Below are 16,050 nucleotides of genomic sequence, written 5' to 3'. Positions count from 1 at the left end.
AGGGGTTATGGAACTTTGTGATGTCAGGGGTGATGGAGCATTGTGATGATAAGGGCATGTAGCACTGTGATGACAATGGTCATGGAACATTGTGATGACAGGGGTGAGCGAGTATTGTGATGACTAGTGATGGAACATTGTGATATATGTGGTGAGAGAGCATTTTGATGAGAAGTGCATGGAGCATTGTGATGAGAAGTTTTATGGAGCATAGCGGTGAAAAGGATGTGGAGCATTGTGATGAAAAGAGCATGGCACATTTTGATGAAAAGTGTCATGGAGCATTGTGCTGACAAAGGCATGGAGCATTGTGATGAGAAGGTCATGGAGTATTGTGAAGACAGGTGTCAAGGAGCATTGTGATGACATATGTCATTGTCCAATGTGATGACAATGGCATGGAGCATTGTGATACCAAGTGTCATGGAGGATTGTGATGACAAAGGTAATGGAGCATTTTGATTACAAGGGCTTGGAACATTGCGATGACAATGGTCATGGAGCATTGTGATTACAAAGGCATGGAGCTTTGTGATGACAATGGTCACAGAGCATTGTGATAAAAATTTCATGGAGCATTGTGGTGACAAAGGTCACAGAGCTTTGTGTGACGAGGTCATGGACCATTGTGATGACAAATGTCATGAAGCATTGTGATGACTGGTGACACGGAGCATTGTGATAACAGGGGTCTTGGAGCATTGTGATGAAAAGGGAATGGATCATTGTGATGAAAAAGGCATGGAGCCTTGTCATGACAGTGTTCAAGGAGCGCACTGATGACAAGTGTCAGGGAGCATTGTGATGCCAATCTATTGAGCATTGTGGTGACAAATGTCATGGAGCATTGTGATGAGAAGACCTTGCATAATTGTGATGACGAGCGTCATGGGGCATGTGATGACAAGTGTTATGGAACATTGTGATCAGAAGGGTTTGAAGCATTGTGATGACAGAGGACATGGAGCATTGTGATTTCATTGTGATGACAATAGCATGAATCATTATGATGATGGGCATGGTGCATTGTGACGACAGTGTTCATGGAGCATAGAGATGAAAAGTGGCATGGAGAATTGTGATTACAGAGGTCTTGGAGCATTGTGATGACAAGGGTCATTGAGACTTGTGATGACAAGGCCGTGGAACATTGTGATGGCAGGGTTCATGAAGCATTGTTATGACAGGTGTAATGGAGCTTTGTGATGACAAGGGCATGGATCATTGTGATGCCAATTGTCATGGAGGTTTGTGATGACAAATGTCATGGGGCATTTTGATGACAAGTGCGTGGTGCATTGTGATGAGAAGGGCAGGGAGCATTGTGATGACAGGGTCATGGAGCAATTTGAATAAAACGGTCATGGAATATTTTGATGACAGGGGTTATGGAACATTGCGATGTCAGGGGTCATGAAGCATTGTGATGAAATGGGTCATAGGGCATTTTGTGACTGGGGATATGGAACATTGTGATGTCAGGGGTCATGGAGCATTCTGATGATAAGGGCATGTAGCCCTGTGATGACAGTGGTCATGGAACATTGTGATGACAGGGGTGTGCGAGTATTGTGATGACTAGTGATGGAACATTGTGATATCAGTGGTGAGAAGGCATTTTGAGGAGAAGTGCATGGAGCATTGTGATGACAAGGTTAATGGAGCATTGTGATGACAAGGCCGTGGAACATTGTGATGGCAGGGGTCATGGAGCATTGTTATGACAGGTGTAATGGAGCTTTTTGATGACAAGGGCATGGAGCAATGTGATGAGAGTTTCATTGAGCATTGTGATGACAAGGGTCACAGAGCATTGTGATAAAAATTTCACGGAGCATTGTGGTGACAAATGTTCCAGAGCTTTGTGTGACCAGGTCATGTACCATTGTGATGACAAATGTCATGAAGCATTGTGATGACTGGAGTAACGGAGCATTGTGAAAACTTGGGTCTTGGAGCATTGTGATGAAAAGGGAATGGATCATTGAGATGAAAAAGGCATGGAACCTTGTCATGACAGTGTTCAAGGAGCATACTGATGACAAGTGTCTGCGAGCATTGTGATGCAAAGTGTATTGAGCATTGTGGTGACAAAGGTCATGGAGCATTGTGATGAGAAGACCTTGCATAATTGTGATGACAAGCGTCATGGGGCATGTGATGACAAGTGATATGGAACATTGTGATCAGATGGGTTTGGAGCATTGTGATGACAGAGGACATGGAGCATTTTGATTTCATTGTGATGACAATAGCATGATCATTCTGATGATGGGCATGATGCATTGTGATGACAGTGTTCATGGAGCATTGAGATGAAAAGTGGAATGGAGAATTGTGATTACAGAGGTCTTGGAGCATTGTGATGACAAGGGTCATGGAGCCTTGGATGACAAGGCCGTGGAACATTGTGATGGCAGGGTTCATGAAGCATTGTTATCACAGGTGTAATGGAGCTTTGTGATGACAAGGGCATGGATCATTGTGATGCCAATTGTCATGGAGGTTTGTGATGACAAATGTCATGGGGCATTTTGATGACAAGTGCGTGGTGCATTGTGATGAGAAGGGCAGGGAGCATTGTGATGACAGGGTCATGGAGCAATTTGAATAAAACGGTCATGGAATATTTTGATGACAGGGGTTATGGAACATTGCGATGTCAGCGGTCATGAAGCATTGTGATGAAATGGGTCATGGGGCATTTTGTGACAGGGGTTATGGAACATTGTGGTGTCAGGGGTCATGGAGCATTCTGATGATAAGGGCATGTAGCCCTGTGATGACAGTGGTCATGGAACATTGTGATGACAGGGGTGAGCGAGTATTGTGATGACTAGTGATGAAACATTGTGATATATGTGGTGAGTGAGTATTTTGATGAGGAGTTCATGGAGCATTGTGATGACAAGTTTTATGGAGCATAGCGATGAAAAGGATGTGGAGCATTTTGATGAAAAGGGCATGGCACATTTTGATGACATGCGTCATGGAGCATTGTGCTGACAAGCGCTTGGAGCATTTTGATGACAAGTGTCATGGAGCATTGTGCTGACAAAGGCATGGAGAATTCTGATGACAAGGGACACAGAGCATTGTGATGAAAATTTCATGGAGCATTTTTGTGACAAAGATCACAGTGCCTTGTGTGACGAGTGCATGGACCATTGTTATGAGAAATGTCATGAATCATTGTGAGGACTGGAGTCACGGAGCTTTGTCATGACAGGGGTCATGGAGCATTGTGATGACAAGGGCATGGAGCAATGTGATGACAGGGGCATGGAACATTGGTCTGCCAAGTTTCATGGATTATTGTGATGATAGTGGGCATGGAGCACTGAGATGACAAGGGCATGGAGTATTGTGGTGACAAAGCCACAGAGCCTTGTGTGATGAGGGCATTGACCATTGTGAAGACAAAGGTCATGAAGCATCGTGATGACTGGAGTCACGGTGCATTGTGATGACAGGGGTCATGGAGCATTGTGATGACATGGGCATGGAGCATTGTGATGACAGGGGCATGAAACATTGGTCTGACATGTTACATGGATTATTGTGATGACAGTGGGCATGGCACATTGAGATGACAAGGGCATGGAGCATTGTGGTGACAAAGGTCACAGAGCCTTGTGTGACGAGGGCATGGACCATTGTGAGGACAAAGGTCATGAAGCACTGTGATGACTGGAGTCACGGAGCATTGTTGTGACAGGGGTCATGGAGCACTGTGATGACAAGGGCATGGAGCCTTGTGATGACAGGGACAAGGAACATTGATCTGACATGTTTCATGAATTATTGTGATGACAGTAGGCATGGCGCATTTTGATGAAAAGTACGGGGAACATTGTGATGACAAGGTCATGGAGTATTTTGAAAACAGGTGTCAGGGAGCATTGTGATGACAATGGCATGGCACATTGTGATACCAAGTGTCATGGAGGATTGTGATGACAAAGGTAATGGAGCGTTTTGATGACAAGAGCTTGGAACATTGCGATGACAAAGGTCATGGAGCATTATGATGACAAGTGCATAGAGCACTGTGATGACAAGCGCCATTGAGAATTTTGACGACAAGGTCGTGAAGCATTGTGATGAAAAGCACATGGAGCTTGCTATGACGGGTCATGGAGCATTGCGATGACAAGTGCATGGAGTATTGTGATGACAAGATCATGTAACATTGTGATGAGAAGTGTCATGGAGCATTGTGATGGCAAGACCGTGGAGCATTGTGATGAGAAAACCATGGATACTTGTGATGACGAGCGTCATGGAGCAATGTAATGACATGGGCGTGGAGCATTGTGATGACAAGTGTCATGGAACATTGTGATGACAAGGGTCATGGAGGATACTGATGACAAGCTTGTGAAGTGGCGTGATGACAATGGCATGGAGCATTGTGATGAAAAGTGCATGGATCCTTTTCATGAAACGGTTCAAGGAGCATTCTGAGGAGAAATGTCAGGGAGCATTGTGATGATAATTGTATTGAGCATTGTGATGACAAATTTCATGGAGCATTGTCATGAGAAGTCCTGGATAATTGTGATGATGTGATGACAAGTGTTATGGAACATTGTGATCACAAGTGTTTGGAGGACTGTGATGACAGCGGTCATGGATCATTTTGATTTCAAGGAACATGGAGCATTTTGATGACAAGGGCTTGAAGCAATGTGATCCCAAGGTTCATGGAGGATTTTGATGACAATGGTAATGGAGAATTATGATGACAAGCGCATGGAGCATTGTGATGACAATGTCATGTAGCATTTTGCTGACAAAGCATGGAGCATTGTGATGACAAGTGTCACGAAGCAATGTGATGACAAGCGTCACAGAGCATTGTCATTACAGGGGCCATGGACCAATATGATGACAGTGGTCATGGAGCATTTTGATGACATGTGTCATGAAGCATTGTGATGAGAATGTCATGGAACATTGGGCTGAAAATGTTCATGGAGTAGTGTGATGACAGGTGTCATAGAACATTGTGATGACAAGGGAATGGAGCATAGTGATGACATGGTGCTGGAGCATTATGATGAGAAGACCATGGAGCCTTGTGATGACAAGTCTCATGAAGCATTCTGATGAAAAGGGGCATAGAGCATTGTGATTACAGGGTTCTTGGAGCATTGTGATGAAAAGGGCATGGAGCATTGTGATGACAGGGGGATGGAGCATTGTTCTGACAAGTTTCATGGATTATTGTGATGACAGTGGGTATGGTGCATTGTTATGACAAGGGCATGGATCATTGTGATGACAAGGTCATGGATTATTGTGAAGACCGGTGTCAGGGAGCATTGTGATGACTTATGTCATGATCCCTTGTGATGACAATGCCATGGAGCATTGTGATACCAAGTGTCATGGAGGACTGTGATGACAAAGGTAATGGAGCATAGTGATGACAAGGGCTTGGAGCATTGTGATGAAAATGGCATGGAGCATTGTGATGAAAAAGGCATGGAGCATTTTCATGACAGGGTTCAAGGAGCATTCTGACGACAAGTGTTAGGGAGCATTGTGATGGCATGTGTATTGAGAATTGTGATGACAAAGGTCATGGAGCATTGTGATGACAAGGGCATGGTGTATTGTGATGACAGGCATCATTGAGCGTTGTGATGACCAGAATTATGGAACATTGTGATCACAAGGGTTTGGAGCATTGTGATGACAGGGGTCATGGATCATTTTGCTTTAACGGAGCATGGAGCATTGTGATGCCAATGGTCATGGAGCTTTGTGATGACAAAGGTCATGGATCATTTTGATGACAAGGTTGTGTTGCATTGTGATGAGAAGGGCATGGAGCATTGTGATGACAAAATCATGGAGCATTTTGATGACAAAGGCATGGAGCATTGTGATGACAAGGTCATGGAGCACTGTGATGACAAGCGTCACGGAGCATTGTGATTACGGGAACATGGAGCATTGGGATGACAAGGGCAGGATCATTGTGATGACAAGTGTCATGGAGCATTTTGATGACAAGTGTCCCGGATCACTGTTTTGTCAAGGGTCATGGAGCACTGTGATGACAGTGGTCATGGAGCATTGTGATGACAGGGGTCATGGAGCATTTTGATGAGAATGTCATGGAACATTGGGCTGAAAATGTTTATGGAGTATTGTGATAACAGCAGTCATGGAGCATTGTGATGACAAGGGAATGGAGCATTGTGATGACAAGGTCCTGGAGCACTGTGATGAGAAAACCATGGAGTCTTGTGATGAGAAGTCTCATGGAGCATTCTGATGTAAATGGGCATGGAGCATTGTGATTACAGGGGTCTTGGAGCATTCTGATGACAAGGGAAAGGAGCATTGCGATGAGAAAGCCATGGAGCATTCTGATGACATCCATCATGGATCTTTGTGATGACAAGGGCATGGATCACTGTGAGTACATGGGTCTTGGAGCCTTATGATGACAAGGGTCATAGAGCCTTGTGATGACAAGGCTGTGGAACATTGTGATGACAGGGATCATGGAGCATTGTAATGACAGGGGTAATGGAGCATTGTGATGACAAGGCCATGTGGAATTGGTCTGAAAATTTTCATGGATTATTGTTATGAGAGTGGGCATGGAGCATTGTGATGACAAAAGCCCGGAATACTGTAGTACAGTGTTCATGGAGAACTGTAATGACAAGGGCATGGGGCAATGTTATGAGAAGGGCATCGCGCATTTTGATGACAAGCGTCATGGAGATTTGTGATCACAAGGGCATGGAGCAATGTGTGGAGAACGTTCAAGGAGCATTGTGATGACAATGACATGGAGCATTGTGATGCCAAGGGTCATGGAGCTTTGTGATGACAAAGGTCATGGAGCATTTTGATGACATGTGTTATGGAATATTGTGAGGTCAGGGGTCATGGAGCATTGTGATGAAAAGGGTCATGGAGCATTTTGATGACATGGGTTTTGGAGCACTGTGATGTCAGGGGTCATGGAGCACTGTGATGATAAGGGCATGTAGTATTGTGATGACAGGTGTCATGAAACATTGTGATGACAAGGGTGAGGGAGTATTGTGATGACTACTGATGGCACATTGTGATATCAGTGGTGACAGAGCATTTTGATGAGAAGTGCATGGAGCATTGTGATGACAATCTGGTGGAGCATTGTGTTGACAAGCGCATGGAGCATTGTGATGACAAGTCTCATTGAGTATTGTGCTGAGAAAGGCATGGAGCGTTGTGATGACAAGGGTCACGGAGCATTGTGATGAAAAGTTCATGGAGCATTGTGGTGACATAGGTCAAAGAGACTTGTTATGACGAGGGCATTGACCATTGTGATGACAAAGATCATGAAGCATTGTGATGAATGGAGTCACGGAGCCTTGTGATGACTGGGGTCATGGAGCATTGGGATGTCAAGGGCATGGAGCATTGTGATGACAGGGGCATGGAGCATTGGTCTGACAAGTTTCATGGATTATTGTGATGACAGTGAGAATGGTGCATTGTGATGACAACAGCATGGAACATTGTGATGACAACGTCATGGATTATTGTGAAGACAGGTGTCAGGGAGCATTTTGATGACATATGTCATGGTCCATTGTGATGTCAATGACATGGAGCATTGTGATGCCAAGTGTCATGGAGGATTGTGATGACAAAGGTAAAGGAGCATTGTGATGACAAGGGCATGGATCATTGTGATGACAAGGGCCATTGAGAATTTTAATGACCAGGTCTTGAAACATCGTGATGACAAGCACATGGATCTTGTTATGACAAGGGTCATGGAGCATTGTGATGACAAGTGCATGCAGAATTGTGATGACAAGAGCATATATCATTGTGATGAGAAGTGTCAAGAAGCATTGTGATGACAAGGACGTGGAGAATTGTGATGACAAGGTACATGGAGCATTGAGATGACCAGGGCATGGAGCATTGTGATGATAAAACCGTGAAGCATTGTGATGAGAAGACCTTGGGTAATTGTGATGACGAGCATCATGGCGCACTGTACTGACAAGGGGCAAGGAGCATTGTGTTGACAGGTGTCAGGGAACATTGTGATGACATGGGTCATGTAGCATTGTGATGAAAAGGGCATGGAGCATTGTGATGACAAGGGCTTGGAGCATTGTGATGACAAGTGTCATGAAGCATTGTGATGACAATGGCAGGGAGCATTGTGATGACAAGGGACATTGAGAATTTTTATAACAATGTCATGAAGCATTGTGATGACAAGGATATGGAGCTTGCTATGACAGGGTTCAGGGAGCATTGCGATGACAAGTGCATGGAGAATTGTGATGACAAGAGCATGTAACATTGTGATGAGAAGTGTAATGGAACATTGTGATGACAAAGAGGTGGAGAATTGTGATGACAAGGGACATGGAGCATTGTGATGACCAGGGCATGGAGCAATGTGATGGCAAGACCGTGGAGTATTGTGATGAGAAGGCCATGGATAATCGTGGTGACAAGCATCATGGAGCATTATGATGACAAGAGCCATGGAGCATTCTGACATAAGATATCACTTATGAAGGAAATGTAAACATGGGTACACATGAACTGAATTAGTAAAGAGAACAGAGTCTCACATAGAGAAAACATACTTATGCCTGCTTAAGGGGAAAGGAGAGGTAGGGAGATGCATAAAACCAGAGTTTGATATTAGCACAGCTACCATTCCATAATCCAAATACAGAATAGACAAGACCTACTCCTTACTCAGTGAACGGGACTCAACACCCCTATTCTCCGCAGAGGAATATATCTGCTTAGTAAGAATCTTAAAACCTATGTATTGATATGTCTCCGTAAGGGAATCAAGTGTGTCTAGACTGGCATAAACATGGCAGTGAAAATCAGCTGAAACCCACGATAAAAGGAATTTAAAAACAAAACCAAAAAACAGGGAAATTCTTTACAATTCCTTCAGGGGCTCTGATGAAACCTGGAATGACCCTATCTACGACAGCTGGATGTGGCATAAGGCTGGACACTTGGGACTGGGAGGATTGGTGAGATTCGGTAAGCAAATGCAGACCCTTTAAAGCAATAATGCGTGGCACCCATTACTTGGGTCCCAACTCTCCAGGTAGAAGGGAATATTACTACAGCTATAACATGTACGGGAAACCTAGAGAATGGACACACTGTGAAGAACCGAAATGTTTCTAAAACTCAACTAATAGTCCCTCTCCTCGTGCTCTGGTTTGACTTTCCAACTGCTTTACTCTCTATCTCCCAACTTGAAAGACAGCCCTTTTAACCTCCTGGTTCGCACAGGTTGCCAAATTGGCAGAGGATGAAAGGGAAGAGGGAGTACCAATGAGAGAGTAGCTGTTAGGCATTTGGACGAGCACATGTCACTCTAATTTCCCGGCACGAAGAAGAATTAACCAAAGTCTCAGCCACCCTCCGGGAACCAATATAGTTCCTGAACCTAAATTTTAGACTTGCGGTCAGCTCACAAAAAACAAGTTGAGAAATGGAGCTCAGGGGCACAGCAATTCAGAAACTGGCAGAGTAATAAAGGACAACTATCAACCAAATATCTGTTGAGGGAATGCAACGAGGCGGACTTGAAAGCGAGCCAGAATAGCAGGAAACAGATTACAAGAGGTACATTGGAATCAACTTTAAAGCACAGGAAGAGGGACACAACTTCGACAGTGATGCACTTGACTAAAAAACGGCGTATGCGTTTTCCCATGAATATATTCAGGAGAAAATGCATACGCAATTTTTGGCCAAGTAAGCAAGCGGGCAAAGCAAATCTGCACTAAAAAGAAGTATCACATCCCAGCGGTCAAAAGGGACAACCGCAAAATTTGTAAAAAAAACAGAAAGGCAAGACAGGGCCTGGAGAACATGGTGCCTACTTATGATGATGGGCAGGATGTAAATTGCCAACTGCCTCTCTGGAGGAGTGCATTGTGTTCCCTAAAACAAGTAAACAACAGAGCTACAGAGCCAAGGGCACTTCCAATCTAAGGAATATACCTTGGGAAAATTGAAAATCAATAAGACAGATCCACCCCAAAATTTAGGGTTGCACTGCTTACAAGAACCTCAACTTGGGTCCACCAAAAATATCCCAGGAAAGACAAAAATGGTTCAAGAAATTGTGTTACTTACATACGATGGATTATCCCTCAGCCATGAAATCAATGCCATAAGGCCAGTAGCAGCAAAATGAGTGGATTCAGGTACGATGATTCTAAGTGAAATACGTCACAGAGAAAAAGAAACTTAACATAAGATATCACTTATGAAGGTACTGTAAACATGGCTACACATGAACTGAGTTAGGAAAGAGAACAGAATCTCACATTTAGAAAACACTCTTATGCCTGCTTATTGGGGAAGGAGAGGTGGGGTGATGCATAAAACCAGAGTGTGATATTAGTACATGTACCATTCCAAAAAGCACCTACGGAATAGAAAAGACCTACACCTGCCTCAGTGACAGGGACTCAAAACCCCATATTTCCCTCAGAGGAATATATCTGACTAGTAAAATCTTAAAACCTATGTATTGATATGTCCCCGTAAGGGAATCATGTGTGTCTAGACGGGCATAAACATGGCACTGTGAAGCAGCTCAAAACCACTCTAAAAAGGAGATTCAAAAACAAAACCAAAAAACAGGGAAATTCTTTACAATTCCTTCAGGGGCTCTGATGAAACCTGGAATGACTCTATCTACAACGACAGCTGGATGTGTCATAAGGCTGGACACTTGGGACTGAGAGGATTGGTGAGATTCGGTGAGGAAATGCAGACCATTTAAGTCAATAATGCATGTCACACATTCCAAGGGTCCCAACTGTCCAGGTTGAAGGGAATATTACTACAGCTATAATATCTACGGGAAACCTAGAGAATGGACACACTGTGTATATGAAAGGTTTCTAAAACTCAAATAATAGTCTTGCACCTGGTGCTCCGGTTTGATTTTCCAACTGCTTTACTATCAATCTCCCAACTTGGAGAGACAGCCTCTTTAAACTCCTGGTTCGCACAGGTTGCCAATTTGGCAGAGGATGAAAGGGAAGAGGGAGAAACAATGAGAGAGTAGCTGTTAGGCATTTGGACGGGCACATGTCACTCTAATTTCTAATTAGGAAGAAGAATTAACCAAAGTCTCAGCCACCCGCCCGGAACCAGTATAGGTCCTGAACCAAAATTTTGGACTTGCGCTCAGCTCACAAAAGACGAGTTGAAAAATGGAGCTCAGGGGCACAGCAATTCACAAACTGGCAGCGTAATAAAGGACAACTATTGTTCAAAAATCTGTTGAGGGAAGGCAACGAGACGGACTTGAAAGCGAGCCAGAATAGCAGGAAACAGATTTCAGGAGGTACATTGGAATTGCCTTTAAAGCACAGGAAGAGGGGCACAACTTCCCCAATGATGCACTTGGCCAATAAGGGCGTATGCGTTTTCTCCAGATTATATTCAGGAAAAAACGCATACGCCCTTTTTGGCCAAGCAAGCAAGCGGGCAATGCAAATCTGCACTACCAAGAAGTATCACTTGCAACCGGTGAAAAGGGACATCCGCAAAATGTGTAAAAAACCAGAAAGGCAAGACAGTCCCTGGAGAACAGGGAGCCTACTTATGCAGAAGGGCAGGACGTAAATTGTCAACTGCCTCTCTGGAGGAGTGCACTGTGTTCTCTAAAACAAGTAAACAACAGAGCTACAGTGCCAAAGGCACTTCCAGTCTAGGGAATATACCTTGGGGAAACTGAAAATCAATAAGACAGAGACACCCCAAAGTTTAGGGCTGCACTGCTTACAAGAACCTCAACTTGGGTCCACCTAAAATATCACAGGAAAGACAAAAATGGTTCATGAAATTGTGTTACTTACGTACGATGGAATATTCCTCAGCCATGAAATCAATGTCATAAGGCCAGTAGCAGCAAAATGAGTGGATTCAGGTATGATGATTCTAAGTGAAATAAGTTACAAAGAAAAAGAAACTTATCATAAGATATCACTTATGAAGGTCCTTTAAAATTGGCTGGATACACATAAACTGAGGTAGGAAAGAGAACAGAGTCTCACATTTAAAAAACACTCTTATGGCTGCTGAAGGGGGAAGGAGAGGTGGGGTGATGCATAAAACCAAATTTTGATATTAGTACATGTACCGTTCCAAAAACCAACTACGGAATAGAAAAAACCTCCACCTTCCTCAGTGAAAGGGACTGAAAAACCATATTTCCCGCAGAAGAATATATCTGACTAGTAAGAATCATAAAACGAATGTATTGATAAGTCTCCATAAGGGAATCAAGTGTGTCTAGACTGGCATAAACATGGCAGTGAGAATCAGCTCAAAACCACTATAAAAAGGAATTTCAAAAACAAACCAAAAAAAAAAATGGAAATTCTTTACAATTCCTGCAGGGGCTCTGATGAAAACTGGAATGACCCTATCTACAACGACAGCTGGATGTGGCATAAGGCTGGACACTTGGGACTGAGAGGATTGGTGAGATTTGGTGAGGAAACGCAGACCATTTAAAGCAATAATGCGTGACACACATTCCAAGGTTCCCAACTCTCCAGGTTGAAGGGAATATTACTACAGCTATAACATGTACGGGAAACCTAGAGAATGGACACACTGTGAATATGAAAGGTTTCTAAAACTCTACTAATAGTCCCTTTCCTGGTGGTCCTGTTTGAATTTCCAACTGCTTTACTATCAATCTCCCAACTTGGGGAGACAGCCCCTTTAAACTCCTGGTTCGCTCAGGTTGCCAATTTGGCAGAGGATAAAAGGGAAGAGGGAACACTAATGAGAGAGTAGCTGTTAGGCATTTGGACGGGCACATGTCACTCTAATTTCCTGACAGGAAGAAGAATTAACCAAAGTCTCAGCCACCTGCCGGGAACCAGTATAGGTCCTGAACCAAAATTTTGGACCTGCTGTCAGCTCACAAAAAACAAGTTTAAAAATGGAGCTCAGGGGCACAGCAATTCACAAACTGGCAGATTAATAAAGGACAACTATCGTCCAAAAATCTGTTGAGGGAAGGCAATGAGGCGGACTTGAAAGCGAGCCAGAATAGCAGGAAAGAGATTTCAAGAGGTTCATTGGAATCACCTTTAAATCACAGGAAGAGGCGCACAAATTCCACAATGATGCACTTGGCCAAAAAGGGCGTATGCATTTTCTCCTGAATATATTCAGGAGAAAAAACATACACACTTTTAGGCCAAGCAAGCACGCGGGAAATGCAAACCTGCACTATAAAGAAGTATCACTTCACACCTGTAAAAAGGGTTATCCGCAAAATGTGTAAAAACCAGAAAGGCAAGAAAGGCCCTGGAGAACAGGGAGCCTAGTTATGCTGATGGGCAGGATTTAAATTGCCAACTGCCTCTCTGGAGGAGTGCATTGTGTTCCCTAAAACAAGTAAACAACAGACCTACAGGGCAAAGGGCACTTCCAGTCTAGGGAATATACCTTGGGAAAACTGAAAATCAATAAGACAGAGCAAACACAAAATTGAGGGATGCACTGCTTACAAGAACCTCAACTTGTGTACACATTAAATATCCTAGGAAAGACAAAAATGCTTCAAGAAATTGTGTTACTTATGTACAATGGAATACCCCTCAACCATTAAATGAATGTCATAAGGCCAGTAGCAGCAAAATGAGTGGATTCAGGTACGATGATTCTAAGTGAAATATGTCACAGAGAAGAAGAAATTATCATAACATATAACTTATGAAGGCCCTGTAAACATGGCTACACATGAACTGAGTTACGAAAGAGAAGAGAATCTCACATTTAGAAAACACTCTTATGCCTGCTTAAGGGGGAAGGAGAGGTGGGGTGATGCATAAAACCAGAGGGTGATATTAGTACAGGTACCATTCCAAAAACCAACTACGGAAAAGACAAGACCTACACCTTCCTCAGTGAAAGGAACTCAAAACACCATATTTCCCGCAGAGGAATATATCTGACTAGTAAGAATCTTAAAACCTATGTATTGATATGTCTCCATAAGGGAATCAAGTGTGTCTAGACTGGCATAAACATGGCAGTGAGAATCAGCTCAAACCCACTATAAAAAGGAATTTCAAAAACAAAACAAAAAAACAGGGAAATTCTTTACAATTCCTTCAGGGTCTCTGATGAAACCTGTAATGACCCTATCTACAACGACAGCTGGATGTGGCATAAGGCTGGACACGTGGGACTGAGAGGATTGGTGACATTCGGTGAGCAAATGCGGACCATTCAAATCAATTATGTGTGGCACACATTCCAAGGGTCCCAAGTCTCCAGGTTGAAGGGAATATTACTACAGCTATAACATGTACGGGAAACCTAAAGAATGGACACACTGTGAATACGAAAGGTTTCTAAAACTCAACTAATAGTCCCTCTCCCGGTGATCCTGTTTGACTTTCCATCTGCTTTATTATCAATCTCCCAACTTGGAGAGACAGCCCCTTTAAACTCCTGGTTCGCACAGGTTGCCAATTTGGTAGAGGATGAAAGGGAAGAGGGAGAACCAATGAGAGAGTAGCTGTTAGGCGTTTGGACGGGCACATGTCACTCTAATATCCCGGAAGGAAGAAGTATTAACCAAAGTCTTAGCAACCCGCCAGGAACCAGTATAGATCCTGAACCAAGATTTTGGACTTGCGGTCAGCTCACAAAAAACGAGTTGAATAATGGAGCTCAGGGGCACAGCAATTCACAAACTGGCAGAGTAATAAAGGACAACAATCGTCCAAAAATCTGTTGAGGGAAGGCAACGAGGTGGACTTGAAAGCGAGCCAGAATAGCAGGAAACAGATTTCAAGAGGTACATTGGAATCGCCTTTAAAGCACAGGAAGAGGGGCACAACTTCGACAATGATGCACTTGGCCAAAAAGGGTGTATGCATTTTCTCCTGAATATATTCAGGAGAAAACGCTTATGCCCATTTTGGCCAAGCAACTAGGCAGGCAATGCAAATCTGCACTACAAAGAAGTATCACTTCCCACAGGTCAAAAGGGACATCGCAAAATGTGTAAAAATGACAAAGGCAAGACAGGCGCTGGAGAACAGGGAGCCTAGTTATGCTGAAGGGCAGGATGTAAATTGCCAACTGCCTCTCTGGAGGAGTGCATTGTGTTCCCTAAAACAAGTAAACAACAGAGCTACAGAGCCAAAGGGCACTTCCAGTCTAGGGAAGATACCTTGGGAAAACTGAAAATCAATAAGTCAGAACCACCCCAAAATTTAGGGCTGCACTGATTACAAGAACCTCAACTTTGGTACACCTTAACTATCTCAGGAAAGACAAAAATGCCTCAAGAAATTGTGGTACTTACGTATGATGGAATATCCCTCAGCCATGAAATCAATCTCATAAGGGCAGTAGCAGCAAAATGAGTGGATTCAGGTACGATGATTCTAAGTGAAAGAAGTCACAGAGAAGAAGAAACTTATCAGAAGATATCACTTATGAAGGTCCTGTAAACATGGCTACACATGAACTGAGTTAGGAAAGACAACAGAACAATGAAACTTATCATAAGATATCACTCATAGCGGGAATGTGCACATGGCTACACATGAACTGAATTACAAACACAACAGAGTCACACATTTAGAAAACAAACTTCTGCCTGATTAAGGGGAAAGGCGAGTTGGGGTGATGCATAAATCCACAGTCCTTAATTAGCACAGATATCGTTCCATAAACCAAGTATGTAATAGACAGCACCTACTCCCCGCAAAATAAACTGGACTCAACAACCCCTATTCATTGAAGAGGAATATATCTGACTAGTAAGAATTTTAAAACATACGTATACTCATGTCTCCATAAATGAATCATGTGTGTGTATAATGACATGAAAAGAGAACTGAAATTCAGCTAAACCTCCTTAAAAAATAAATTTGAAAAGCAAAATGGAAAACCAGCGAAACAGGGAAAATGTCTTAAAAATTACGTTCAGGGCCTGTGATGCAACCTGGATTGACCACCTTTACATCC

This window comes from Hyperoodon ampullatus, assembly GCF_949752795.1.
Source record: "Hyperoodon ampullatus genome assembly, chromosome: X".
In the NCBI taxonomy this organism is placed as follows: Eukaryota; Metazoa; Chordata; class Mammalia; order Artiodactyla; family Ziphiidae; genus Hyperoodon; species Hyperoodon ampullatus.
The sequence above is the reverse complement of the archived record's forward strand: the minus strand, read 5'-3'. Positions refer to the sequence as shown.